We start from the raw sequence: 15,400 nt of genomic DNA on the forward strand, positions 1-15,400 counted from the left end.
GGTAGTTTTTGCTCTCTCGGTTATTTGGGTGTGTAATGCATCCCTTGTAGTTGGCAGGGTGAGGTCCTCCATAATTGGCGCTTTTAGCGGGAGTGGATCTTGGTTTTGTACACATGACGGTCTGGTGGCCCTCGCCGCATTTTAAACACCTGTAATTTGCCTTGCAAAGTTTTTGTGTGTGGCCAAACCTTTGGCACCTATGGCACTGCCCAGCTGTCGACTTTTTCCTTAGTGGTTCAGTAGAAATTCTGAGGCCACAGATCTTTGTCAGTTCATATATCTCTTTCTGTGTCTTATCAATTTCTATGACTATCAGTGCCATTGGCCGTTTATATGCCCTGAGCATCCTGCTGACTTTCACTGGTGTTAGGTTCCGACTCATAAGGTCAGCAGTGATTACTTCACAGGTGACACCTTCGGTTACTCCGCGAAGTACTACTTTGAGATTCTTTTCACTGGGTAAAGCAAAAAGTGTGATATGGAAGACTTTTGTTATCCATTAATCTTGTCAATTGTCTGTAGTCAGTGACTGATGCTGGCTGGATTTTGACTCCTTCATATTGATTTTTAGCCCAGGAATATGAGATTTTATGTTCCCTAAGGACTGATGTGACAGTGGTCCATTTGTTCTTGTCCCTTAGTATAACTGGTGGAACCTTTTCGGTGTTCCTCGGAACATCTGATGTTAGTATGTCTTCATCAATCTGGTCTTCTATAGTTCTTCTGCTTTTGTTAGAGTGCTCCCCATGAGAGATTTTTCGACAGGGGGATTTTGGTGAGAGAGCAGCAATGAGTTCATCTTGTGAGATTTCATTTTCCTCCTCTCCATCCTGATCATTAGAATGAATATATTGTTTTATAAATCCTGGCCAGTCAGATTCTTACTTACCTATTATGAGTTTCAGTACCTCTAGGGACTGCTCTTTATTAAGGATCTGAATCTGTTCTTTGATGTTTTGTATGTCAAAGTGGCGATTTCCTGCCAGCAGAAATTGGTTAATAGCAGTATAAATAATCCCGCAGAGCTAGGGGCCTGCCAGCAAAGTATCCTATAGACCTAGATGGACTCAGTATATAATCCCACAGGGCTTGAAGCCTGCCAGCAAGTGTCATGTAGACTGAGTTGGTCTACTAGCAAATTAAGTCTTGTTGCAACCTGCTAATTGGGGAAAAGGAGTATCAATATCTCACTTGGCCACAGTTTAGAAACCTAACTCCCTATAAAACCTTATATCCACCACTGGTCCTCATGCAGGTGGTGCCTGCCTGCCATTTGACCTCTTGCACATTTCGTGCAGAGGGGGGGGGGACAGTAGGAATCACACTGTGTTAGCACCAGTGCAATGTGAGATTATTGAGAAACTTTGTATGCAATGTAATCAGGCTCAGTCTAAAATAACACGTCCGTTCTCATCAAAATCTTACTCTCATTCATTCATTACTGACTGAGATCTCACCACAGCTGGAATGCTTCTTTTTTTTTTATTCCCTTATAGGGAGTAGGCAAGTCCTTTATACCCTATCTAGCTTTTGGAGACTGAGTGGGCAGTTCATTCTCCACTGGTAGCCAATCAGAGCTAGCTGGCCCATGTCTATCACTAATTCCAGGCAGCCACCGATGAAGAGGCTGGAAAACAAGTGCTGCCATCTCTTGGTACCTAACCCTAACAGGATATCTTACTGTCTGAAATAGTGTTGGTACTACGGTCGATTTCTTTGAGTTTACGGGACGAAAAAACCCTATTTTCCGGGAGGAAAATCCCCCTTGCCGGTGCCAGAGATCGACTAACTCGGGAATCGGTCGAAAATAGGCTTAGAAAAAGTTCCTACAGTCGGCGACTGCAGGAACTTTTTCTCTCATTTCGATGACCAAGCGCAGAGGACGAAAGCGCCACTTCCAATGAGCTACACAGGCCTCAATGTTCGAAATTTGTCCCTATTTTTTTCCTTCATGCATGACCAAAGTTTGTGAGTCCACATATTGATAGCGGCACGACAACATTCCACAGAAACCCTGCCACTACTCACTTTAAATCTGTCTTCAGGCTGGCGATACTGGGATGTCATTTCTTGTAGGCTACTCTCAAGCTCCTACCACAATTTCCAGTCCAGCAGATTCAGATTGGAACTTCCAAACGGCCAGTCAGTTGATGATATGTAGTCGGGCACATTCACCTCCAACCACTGCAGCGTAGTCCTTGCCTTGCCTTGTGAAGTAAAACTTTAATTCCAACATTCTTCAATGCTATTTTTCTTGTTTTTCTGTTATCAAAATCATCGATGACAATGTCGAAGTCTATTTCATCACTCAGTTGCTGTCCTATAGACAGTATGACAAGATTTCTTAAACGCAAAGTATTCATTGTAGATCTTAGATAATTCTTAATCAATTTTAATTTAGTAAAACTCCCCTCATTACTAGCTATACTTACAGCAATTGTGAGGAAACTTCGCAGTAATATTACAATATTTGGAACTGAGTTTTCGAGACTGTATTTTAGAATAAATTTCAAGAGTTCAAGGGGACCATCCTTCCACGTCTCTATTTCGTCTTGCATAGAAGCAACAGAAACAAAACTTTGAAGTCTTTTTCTCTCAACGAGGAACTCTTCCTTATTACTGTCATGTCTTCCTTATTACATGATCATGATTTAGTTCATATTCGTATTTATCATCAAAAGATTCGATGGAGTAAGGAAGGCATATTTTTCAGCAAGAATATGGAACTGTTGAAATCTCGTGGTGATTTCTTTGATCACTTTATCCTGTGTAAATAACATTTCTTACATCACCTCAGTTTCGTATGACAATTCAGCATCTCGTGATTTTTACCTGCCATCAGTTTTTTCTTTCTACACCGACAATCCATGATTATTCCAAGATCGTCACAAATTTGTTTGATGTAATTCGTCCCTATTTTCAACTTAAAATGCTTTTAAATATAGGTAGACCTATGAATCGTTAATTTCTAGAAGGATGGATTCCCACAGGCCAAGAAATCACAGGAAATAAAACGATTGTAACGCAACAAACAGCACGCCAGCATCATCACTCTGTTTTCTTCTTCACCAATTAAATGTTCTACAGCACTTAAGAGTTTCCAGTAATTTTTTTTACAACACTCACAGTATCTCCCCGTGCTCCATCGAGTTTTTACCAACACGCTTGACACTTTGACCAATGACTGAACTCAGAATATTCCACATTCTGATACCCAAAAAAGGTAACAGAATTCACAGCAACAGATGCTCCATGTATACCCGAAAATTCAGTGAGTGATTTGTACATGAAACAAAGTCTACTTTTGCATTAATTTCCTTGATACATTTCTGAGCGCCAGTATGTTGAACAGTCATCACAGCAGCATTATCATATGCATGTCCTCTACAATTTTGAATACCAATTCTATCGTTTTCTAATTTTTGCAAAATCATAGTGAAATATTCTCGGTAGTTTTACCTTTTGTTTGAATGAAATCAACAAATGATTCCAAAACCTTTACTTTATTTCCATCGATCATAACGTAACGTACCGCTTAGCTCAGTATTGTAATGAATTCAATCTAGGTGACCCCGTAAAGCCAAATTTTGTTTAGCTAGGATTTTAATGATATCCAACAATCTTGAAAGTATCTCCCGCCACTGCTTCACTTCGTTTTCAACTTGTTCTTGTTCCTTTTCAGCAATTGTTGCACTACATCAGATTCTAATTTCCAGCTCCTTCTTGTGTGAAAGATCGAACATGGGCCACATTAGATTCATGGTCGAATATTTTGGGATTAAGTTTCCATCACACGTTGAATCCATCCGCAGAATCAAAATTTGAATCACTTCTGTCTGCAAATAGTCTGCAACAAAAGCATTAAAGAGCTTTCTTGGAAGGAGAGTACACCAAGCACGACCTCGAAATTTTTTCATTATTTGGCAGAGTTCGAAAAAACCACTCGCGTGTAAGTTTTCTGCTTCGTCCTTTGATTGACGCACCCTCACGAATCACTTTAGCAAAATCAGAATCTGTATGTTGAACCACAGACGCACCTTGATGTACCAGTAAGATCCGTGTGTCATCGTTAATTTTACTTGGCCAAAGACCAACATTTTTTAGGTCAACAGCTGGAATTTTTCGTTCGTTACACTCCTTATCGCTTGTTGAAGTTGAAGAATCACTTGACGTTGACGATGGTTTGAATTCGGAAATTGCTTCAGCAACAGCAGTATTAGTAGTTTCGCGACCGAGGTATTTCAGTAGTGCACTTTCATTCTTTTTTAATTCTTCCTCCCTAGCCTTTTTCTTTTTTCTAAAGGCTGCACCACTTTCTTTTATTCGCTTCATCTTAAGTAAGACTGAGAGAATAATAAGAAAAAGAAACATATTCATAATAACTAATAAATAAGGAATAAATTAATTTAAATAAATAAGGAATAACAGGGATAAATAAATCCCTTTTAAAATGTTAATTTGTGTAGTGTGCACGCCTAAAAACTGTGATACTCTAATTCACCTCAGAAAAACATGTAAAATCACAAAGATATTACACGCACTTGACAGATCAAATTATAATAATCTGGGGACTAGTCACCTGGTCAGACTGGCAGGCGTTTTCGCCGCAGCTCCCTGATCGCCATAACCTCGCAAACTCACAGCAGTATGATAGATTTGTTTAAATCTAGACTCTAGACCAGGGGTGGGCAACTTTTTAAGTGGATCCCAAAATCGCCAAAACTTTGATGCAAACATTTTCTCACGTGCCAGCCGAAATTTTGGGGAATTATTATTATTTGGTGTCTTTTAAGTATTGGGACGACTTTTTCAAATAATCAGAAATCACACTAGATTGGTAAAATCAAAGAATATTGTAAGAGTGATTATTGTAATCATATTAGACTGAATGAATGTAAAAATCAGAGACGGAATTTTTACATAAAAGTCCTTCTACCCTGCTGATAGCGTGAATATTTTTTAATTTGCATTTAAGTGTAATTCTTGCTGCCATATAAAGCCGCCCCATTTAAAGATGTTAATCTTTATCGTTTTTAGCAGAAAACATCAAACAAAACTAGAGAAAGATAAATACTAGACATTTTATTTATTTAGCATCAATGAGACCTCTGCTGCTGCATCACTAAGGACAGATAATTTATAAACTAGAGAAAGATAAATACAGGACATTTTATTTATTTAGCATCAATGAAACTTCTGCTACTGCATCACTAATGACAGATAATTTATATGAAGTTTATATTTTGTGACCTTTAGAGATATGCATACACTACTAATTTCATCTGTAAGGCTACTCCTGTTATGAGACTTAACAACGTTCACCACTGAGAACATATTCACAAGAATATGTAGATGTAAAAATGTATAATAATACTGTTGCAAGGGTTTTTAAACATACAAATGTTTCGGGAATAGCATTCCAAGTTTTTAGTATCTCTTTTTTTCCGCACTTCTCTTTGTTACTCCCGTCTCTAATCGCTCCTTTTCAATATTTTCCAAGTCAATTCTGAGGGCAACAAATTTCTGCCTCCAAATTGAGCTACTTTGAAAATCAATCAACTGCATTTCAAAATCATCCATATTTATCTACGAAAACATCTGCAAGTTTATTTGCAGATGTTTTTGTGTCCTGTAGTTTGAGGTTCAAAGTAATTTAAATGTTGGCAAAAATCTGCAAAAAACATAAGTTTACAAACCAACACGATGTCATACATTTCTTTATAAGACATTTGTTGATTACTCAAAAAGTGATTTATCTCACCGAGGCATTCAGCAAATCGTTTCTGAACAAGAGCTCGACTAAGCCAACGAACATTGTTGTACATTATTAGTTCTTTGTACCCCGAATCCACCTCATTCAATAAATTCTGAGATTGTCTTTTATTCAAAGCATATACAGAAATGTAATTAACAACCTTGGTTACTGTTTGCATCACTTCTGGAGGTTCCTTTAGGCCAGCTTTTGCACATAAATTCTCCTCATGTAGGATGCAATGAAAGCCTACAGTGGGTGACCAACATGTTTTGCAAACAGATTTACAAATTCTGCTTCCTTATCAATCATGCGGGGCGTACCATCTGTTGTGATGGATACTACTTTTGAAATATCAATTTGACGAATAGATAATTCGTTCATAACTGCTTTACATATTTTAACCCTACTGATACGCTCAGGTAGTGTTACAAGGTAACATTTTTTGTCTTGCTTCACATACTTCGTCATCCCTACAAAATCGAGCGAAGGTTGCCAGCCTAGCTGATGATGTAATGTCTGTGCTCTCATCAACACAAATAGAAAATAACTTACATAAATCCAAATCTTTTGTTAATTGTTCTGCTGTATTCCTTTCCAAGTTAAAAAAAAAAATCAGCTAACGCCTTTTTATTCCCGTATACGGGGAGTAGGCGAGGCCATTTATCCCTATCTAACTTTTGGAGACTGAGTGGGCAGTTCAATCTCCACTGGTACCAATCAGAGATAGATGGCCCAAGGCTATCACTAATTAAGCGGTACTCAGTGAAGAGAGACGGCTCAAATGTGCCGCCATTTCGTGGTCTCTAACCCTAACACAATATATTTAATGTCTGAAATAATGTGGGTTCTACGGTCGATTTTCTTGAGTTTACAGGACGAAAAACCCGAGTTTCCGGGAGGAAAAACCTGCTTGCCCGTGCCAGAGATCGACTAACTCGGGAACCGGTCGAAAAAAGGCTTAGAAAAATTTCCTCTAGTCGCCGACTAGACTCGAAACCAACTCTTCCTTCGTGCGGCCAAGCGCCGTGGTTGGCAAACGCCACATCCACTGAGCTACACAGGCTCTATCCTTTCCAAGTTAAGTATTCTATTCTTAATTGCTTTTGTACTCACAAACAATTCTTTAATGCGCTGAAAATTTTTTAGCTTTTCTGAAAGATTGTCAGAAAAGAAAGGAGTTGGAACTAGTCCTACCTGAAATAATTTCATCAAAGTATCGGACTTTTTTTTGTCTTGCTCAGTTCACGAGAAAATAACTCTCTTTGTTTTTGCTTACTTTTATTACTTAATTTCTTATGAACAGTTTCAAAATGTCTCTTTACAGAAGAAGTCCTACAAACAACTGATTCGGAACATAAAATGCATAATGCTTTATTATCTTTCTTAATCATGCCAAATTTTTCAGTCCAGTATTCTATAAATTCCCTAATATCCATTTCATTTGAATATATATACAGATTTTGTCTGTTTTGCCACAAAAAAATCTACGTATCTAAAAGGGAAAACTGCCACATCTGTGTGTGATTGATTAACCCATCTTCCATTGAAACGAACTTTTTTGTTCACACTGCCGTCCCTTAGATGCTGTAATAGGCCTCACTGATTTTTTTTTGGAGTGAAGTCTCTGTTCAGAAAAGAATATCCATGCTCATGGAAGGATTCCAACCCACAGCTTAGTGGATGGAAAATGGATATATGCTAACTATCCGGGCAACCAAGTCGGCAAAAAAATCTTATATCTTTGAAAAAGTCTTTTAATGACTAAATTTTTGGTCAAGTGTCTCGACATTTTTGATACAAGAGTATTTAAAGAAAATAGAATACCAATTATAAATTAAGAGCATGTCAGTTTATATGAGTTACAAGCATGAAGATAATTCATACTCTGAATCCATTAGACGCTGAAGCAAATAAAATACTGTACTTAAACTATCAAAACATTAATTTGAACAAAGTGAGAAGTGTTAAGTTAGATTATTTCCCGAATGGGAAAGTCTCATTCAGACCTTGACATCTTTATTTCTGCTACACTCTTTCCTTTAGAAAAAAAAAAAAACGGCTATATGATGTAACGTCAGTGGCGCACCGAGGGAGGGGCCAAGGGGCCCTGGCCCCTTCAAAAGAACAAGGAAAAAAACAATCTTTTCCTAATTAAAATTCTTTTTTTTTATGTTGTGTCGTGTCATCTATTTCTATATTACTTATGAATTAGCGATCATTGCAGATGCTCAGTCACAGGTCATATGCGATGCGTAGTGTGTATTCTCAATTCGTCTACTCAACTCGGGCCCCTCCCAAGATTAAATCCCGAGTGTGCCACTGTGTAATGCCCCCCCCTCCACACACACATCCAATGAGTTCTGTGTCTAGAAGAATAGCATGATTGCCAATATTCATTTTTATGAGATCATGTATTTCAATGTTACTGGTCTTTCCATAATACGAAAGACAATAGGAGTATGGTATCCAGTGTGTTCCCAGAGGAAAGTGATCCTTTGAGGACCTCGGAAAGTTGTTAATCTCCAAAAAAGGATGGAAAGAAAGAGAAACACACACACACACACACACACACACACACACACACACACACACACACACACACACACACACACACACACACACACACACACACACACACACACACACACACACACACACACACACACACACACACACACAAAGTCTTTGACTGCTACAGAAACACTTGAAGCCCCTTCTTCAGGAGGAAGATGAAGGCATGTTATTTATTATTTCATCTCTACAGATGAAATCAAAGTTACTGATTATGAAGGAACATAGATTTATTTGACATCTATTGTTCTACCAGAATAGATTATCTGAAACATTGCGCCTTTTGGGTGTTCAATAAACCGATATTTTGATAGTTTCAGACTTTGTCTATTTCTCTTTTCAGTATATCGTCTGTTACTTATATTTCAATCTTTCTTCATAGAACTTATAATTGTCCTTCGCATCCTGTATAAAATTCGAATCCAGGTCATTCCAACTAAAGGATGTCATCATTATGCAAGGTACATATGGGCAACCAAGTCTTCTTCTTGAGTACTCTGTGTTGTGGATGATTTGGGATAACGCCAGTTGTAATAATTAAATTCGTCATTGTTTATTGTTATCATTCTCAGACATTAAGCTCCATGGAGTAAAATCATTCACTGTGGGATGGTCGTGCTTTCAAATATGTCATCAAACCGTACCTCACATTCATTTTTTTGTTTCCACACAGCGCACAATCCTTTCACTCACAACTCTCCAAATAAAACCCTTTCTCGCCACGTCACACCGGGAGATAGTATTTAACTAATAGCATCTGACTGACTAATATTATTATTATTATTATTATTTCGGGCAACTCCAAGGAGTCGACAGACTCATCGATGGCGGCCCTGACATCATGTCAAGAACAACTATTCGACATTCACACAGTATCTATCATACCTTGCCTTGAACTCATTCACAGTCATAGCACCCACAACAGACTCTGGCAGCTTATTTCACTCATTCACCACTCTCCAAGTAAAAAAACCTAGCTGTAACACCCCTGCTAACCACATTCTTCCCCAGCTTCCATGCATGGCCCTTAGTCCTCCCACCACCAGTCATATTCTCAAAAATATCTTATGGATTAATATTATAGAAACCCTTCAGTAATTTGAATGTCTCAATCATATCACCCCTTTTCCACCTATCAACCAATTTTTGCAACCCACAAATCTTCAATCTGTTCTCATAATGTTCATTCCACAGACCTGCTATCATCTTGGTCACTCGTCTCTGGATCCTCTCCATCTTCTCCCCATCAAGAAGAAACCTTGACGCCCATATCTGGACACAGTAGTCTAGATGGGGTCTTATCAAGGCTCGATACAGAGGAACAATAACTTGTTTGTCTGCTTGTTAAAGTATTTTTCAGCAACCAAGTGATTTGATGAGCTGATTTAGCCACTTTTGCGATGTTCTCTCTTAACTTCAACTCCTGATCCACCAACACTCCCAAATCTCTGGCCTCATCAATCTCCTGGTGTACAGTTCCACCAATGTGATATACTGTTGCTAATCTTTTCACCCCAAAATGCATAACCTTACACTTTGCCACATTAAATTGACATCCATTTTCCTTAGCCCAGTCCTCCAAACTGTCCAAATCACCTTGTAAAATTTTGGCATCCTGTGCACTCACCATTGTGCTACCCAACTTTGCATCATCAGCAAACAAGTGAACACTTCCTCTCAGATCCTTTCCGTTAATGAACATTGAAAAGAAGTGGTCCAAGAATAGAACCCTGTGGCACACCACTAGTCACAAGCCGTCTTTTAGACTCAACTCCTGAATAAACCTCTCTCTGGTATCTGTCCTTCAAAAACCATCCTATCCATCTCTCTAACCCTATATCTATCCCCATCTGCTCCAATTTACTGATTAGAGTTCCATGTGGTATCCTGTCAAAGGCCTTGGCAAGGTCCAGTAGAATCACTGTAAACCCATGACCCTTATCCAGTTCAGCCGTCACTGTGTTATACAACGTGAGCAAGTTACTGAGGCATGATCTACCATTCACAAAACCATGTTGTCTCCCATACAGTATTCCATTTTCATCTATCCAATCCTGTATTCTTCTCTTGACTAATTTCTTCAAGACTTTGACAACGATTCCTGATATGCTAATCGGTGTCGGTAATTTACAACAGCAGTCTTGGAACCTCCTTTATGCAGTGGAACTATTTCCCCCTCTTTCTACCCCCCACTCGGGACTAACCCAGACCCGAGACTCAAATTAAACAAAATGGTCAAGGGCACTGATAATTCTTTAGCTGCTTCACGTACGACACGAGCTGGTATACCATCCAATCCCACAGATGTATTGACATTGAGGTTTTGCAATATACTACTCACCTCCACTTCATTCACCACAATTCCCGTATAATCTATTGGTTCATGCATTTCTGCAATGTCACCACCTGGATGATATATTCTTGCAAAGTGCTTATTCAGTAACTCAACTATATCAACTGATTCGGTTACCTCCTTACCATCGGCATTCTTTAAAATCATTCTGCCATATACATTTTCCCTTTTATTTGCAACATATCGAAAAAACTGTTTTGGATGCATGGCCAATGTTCTTTCGTAATTCTTTTGTGCTTTTCTTACCACACTCGTTACCCTTCTGGCCTGCGCTTTATAGCGTTCATGTGCCTGCCAGTCACCTTTCTCCTTAAATTCCCTCCAGTTGTTTCTTTTTTTGCAGCTCAAGCTTAATGGTGTTATTCATCCATTTAACCCCTACTTGATTTATTATTCGGACTCTAGGTATACAGTCAGCCAATGCTTAATGCAAACAGTTCTTAACCACCTTCCATGCACTATCAACATCTAGCCCTTTTAGTTGTACATGCCATGTTCTGACTAACTTCTGTATAATATCATTTGGAGGCGCTGATGTTTTATTTTCGATGAAAGTGTATGTCATGTTAATAATAAAAAAAAAAAAAAATGCAGTGAAGATTTTCTTCGAGACAAGGTGAAATAGAATGATAGTTTTAAGTCGCTTAAAATATTTAAATAACCGAAATACTGAGTAAATTTTGCTTAGCCCTTTATCGTGGAATTTTTAAATGACTATGGAATTCATCAGTGCTGTGCAGTTAGCGAATACTTACAATTCTTTATCTGATATATATTTCCCTATCTTGAATAATAATGATAATACACCATGCGATGGAACCATTCCATTACAGAGTGGGATGAATCCTGACGTATTATGATTAGCCCATATGATTGGTAAATATGTGGGATTAACCGCTCACTGCAGTGAATGTTACTATCTGTTTACGGACTTGTTTCTTGAATTTATCTGACGTAAAACCGGAAATTCTGGTTACCTAGAATCACCTTTAAATATTTGAGCAACTGCTAAGCATCATTGCTACCATTCTTCCAAGTTCATCCTTTCTTGGTGATTTTTCCAGCACTTTTGAAGTATGCAGGAGTTTGGAATTCATTCTCTTGCCGTTTTGTTGTCTGGCCAACTATTCTATATATATTTTCTTACTTTCAGTTCAAGATCCTACAATTATTTTATTCTCATTCAGCTGTTGGCAAAGTAATTATGGGGCCTATATATTTCGATATTGCTCATTATCGCATCCTCTGATGTTATTATTGGATCAAATACTTTTAATCCTTGTTCGAGCCCGAATTCCATGTTGTTTTAGCAGTTTTTAAGGAATCTAGAAACTTGCTTTCTTTGCTTCCAGATACTATCTTTAATCAAAGTGGACTGAAAAGTAACACCTGTTTTGAATAAATGCAGGAAATTAAATTTTATACAGTGATATTAAAACTGACATCTTCTAATTTTAGTAATTTAATAAGCATCATTTCACTTTAGGGAGGAATTCAGTACTGCACATTCTTACAAATTTGGAAAATCCATCATTAAGTGTAGGGCAATGATGTGATTAAAAGAATGATTAAGGGAGAGAAAGCTGAGAATGGTTGAATGGTTATTTTACTGACTGGGCTCTAAGTAACTAGTGGGGTTCCACAGAAGTCAGCACTTCTGGGTCCAGTGTTCATAATTGTTCAGTTATTAATGTCAAAATTTGAACTGACACCGAAATGGGCTGTTATTTCAGACTGACTTAAATATATTTTGTTGGCTTGAGGGATGGTAATTAAATTAACGCTTAACAGTTTAAAATGTCAAGTCCTTCACCTGGCTATCAAAAATCTAAGAGCCTGTTATTTGGGGGAAGATAAATTCAAAATAGTGGAAGATGAAAAGCGATCCAGGAATAATAATGCAGTCCAATGTGAACTTTTCTAAACAAATGGGATTATTTCATTAATTTGTAGGAACTTTGTTAGTAGGTGTTGGTTTGGAGTAAATAGAGAATACTTCATCCATGTTTGGTGTGCTCTTATCTTAAAAGATATAGATATACTGGAGAAGGTAAGGAGGAGAGTAACTAAATTGATATGTAATTTTGATGGCTTCTCTTATGCAGAAAGACTTAGAGAATTTGTAGGAGAGAGACAAAGTGGCTAAGAAGGTATTTAGTCGAAACCTATAAAACAGTTTGAGGAATGGATATTTTTTACATTTCACAGTAATTGTGTTTTCCCACTAATGGGACCTCAATAAAGGTTGAAACTGGTCTGGGTAGTGGCCCTTCTCATAATGCATAGTATTATACGTATCCAAAAGGAGAGGGTATATGCTTTATATTATGGGATACAAAGGCAATTAATGTGGTTATTATGTACAAGTAGCCTAGTCATGAATATATTTCACACACACACACATACTTTGTTTCTTACTTGAATAAAGGATAAAACAAGAATATAATTCTTGGTAAGTTTAATTTGATCTGCATCTAAGCAAAAAAAAAACAAAAAAACTTACACATCTCTAATCCACAGAATTTTGATAAGATGATATACCTTTTTACTACTTCTATATGAGAAATATATGACCACTGCATTAATTCGAATGTCTGTAATATATATTTCTTATGCAATTGCAAATGTATACACCTCTTTCCCCCCTTTCCCAATGATCTTTGACTACAGGAGAGTTAGCATGATAATATGTTTAATAATAAAAATATGTTTGTTTGTATTGGATTTTATGCTAATCCTAACCATACTGAGACTTCTATATGTCCATCTTGATTGTGGATATTTGAAAAAAAATGCATAGTTGTGATGTCTCTTTTTTTTTTTTTAATTCCTCATTTGTGTTAGTGATGTGCACATAAGGAACATCACTGTAGGGGAATTCTTTGTTTTAAGAATAAAAGAATAGGAGGAAGAATAATTATGTAAGGGTGATATTGGTAGATAATTACAGTAGTAGAGTGACCATCCTAATCTCGTCTACTATGTTGCAAAGTGCCATTTACTGATGTAAATGGTGCAGCACCCAGAAGAGAGCCTGATAATACAGGAATTAGAGGTGAAAAAAATCACAGATGTATTAGTGTTGGTGTAGATGCTAATGCGAGAGTGGGATTGGATAACATATCACAGTATTTTTAATTTATATTAAATAACCAGATCAAGGTAGTTATGCCTTGATATGGTTATTTAATGAAAGTCTTGCAGTGAAAAAAAAAAAAAAAAAGTTCCTGAAAAGTGGAAAGAAGGCAAAAATCATATCACCCCCCATAAGCAAGATGGTAGTTTGAATAAGATTGTGCAAATGGTCAAAACGTATGTGGAAGTGATAGCAAGTAAAATTTTGATTGGCAATAAAGTGTGTGTGAGTGATATTGAAAAACAGAGCGCAATGGCAAGATGGTGAGCAGGGTTGACAGGTAGTGGTAGTAGGAACAAATGACAACTGGGAACGAGGAGGATGTAAGACTGGATATGAGGATGTTGTTGAGAGAAGAATAAAAGATAATGTGATAGGAAAGGTAGTAGTCGGTGTGTTGTTGCCCATGTATGACAATGATGAGATAAGGCATAGAGCAGGATTATGAAAGATATGTTAGTGAAAATGTGTGAAGAGAAAGGAGTGCAGTTTGTTAATGTGTGGAATGAGTTTGAAGGACAAATTGAACTGTATAAGATTGGACTGTATTTGAATGGTTTTGGTGTGAGTCATTGGGTGAGACTGCTGCTGCTGGAAGGGAGAGTAATAAGTGCAGAGAATGATTCTGAGCAATGTGAAAGAGCAGGAGAGTAAGGAAGGAGAGATTGAAGTGGGTAGCATGAGTGTAGAGAATGAGGAAATCGGGAGACTCAGGGTAAACAGGAGAAGACAGCATGAGAAAGGTTGTTCAAAGAGTAAGTGAATATGTGTATAGAATATGATGGCTTGAGATGTAGGGAGAACAGTTGGATTTGAAGAAGGTACTGGGATCGGTATAGAGAAGTCAGATCTAATAAGTGGCATCAGTGAAAATTGTTATAGATCCAAGGAATAAGCTGTTATTTTTGTATACAAATGCTAGAAGTATCAGAAACAAGGGAAAAATGAAATGGTCACATTGATTGAGATTGTTCACCCAAAAATTGTTGGAATAAGTGAGAAATTGTTGGATAAGGATGACATCCTGACAGGGATAGAGATGGAAGGGTATGATGTTTTTCATGAACAGTGAAAGGGTAAAGAGGGAGGGTGATTACTATTGATGATAGAAAAGAGTTATGTCCATGTAAGGGGGGGGATAATGGCACTTGTTTTGAGGATAGTATGGTGAGAGATAGTGGTGAGTAGAATGAAATACTTAGTGGGATGTTACTATAGACCTGATAATGTGGAGGTCTTATTTACTATGAAATATATATACAGATTAGTCAAGCAAATAGCAAAGGATGATCATCCTGGGTAGTTTTAATTATGACAATAAAAATTGGGATGCCAAGTTAGTGAACAGAAGTAAAGAAATTGAATTTCTTGAGTTTTTGAGGGATAAGTAACCTCAACAGTATGTAACAGAGGGGACGCAAGGATTGAGGGTGTTGGATTTGACCATGTCATCAAAGGAAATTAGGGTGACTTGTCTCCCTCTGTCTACAACACTTAATATTTATATTAATGAAATATTAATACATTGAAACACTTTAAATAACCCATATAGAAATTTCCCAGAATAACAAAATATATATGCTCT

General features: G+C 37.5%; 1 protein-coding gene across 1 annotated transcript in view; it reads left to right on the plus strand.

Annotated features, from left to right (window-relative positions):
- Window positions 1-11,157: 11,157 nt before the first annotated feature.
- Window positions 11,158-15,400, plus strand: part of LOC150101681 (uncharacterized) — a 41,926-nt gene continuing 37,683 nt past the window's right edge. The window contains exon 1 of the mRNA XM_090400749.1: window positions 11,158-11,295. The gene's annotated coding sequence lies outside the window, so the exon portion shown is untranslated. The remainder of the gene's footprint in view (window positions 11,296-15,400) is intronic.

The sequence above is a fragment of the Typopeltis vanoorti genome, chromosome 11 (genome assembly GCF_054136105.1).
Source record: "Typopeltis vanoorti isolate ZY-2024b chromosome 11, IOZ_Tvanoo_1.0, whole genome shotgun sequence".
NCBI lineage: Eukaryota > Metazoa > Arthropoda > Arachnida > Uropygi > Thelyphonidae > Typopeltis > Typopeltis vanoorti.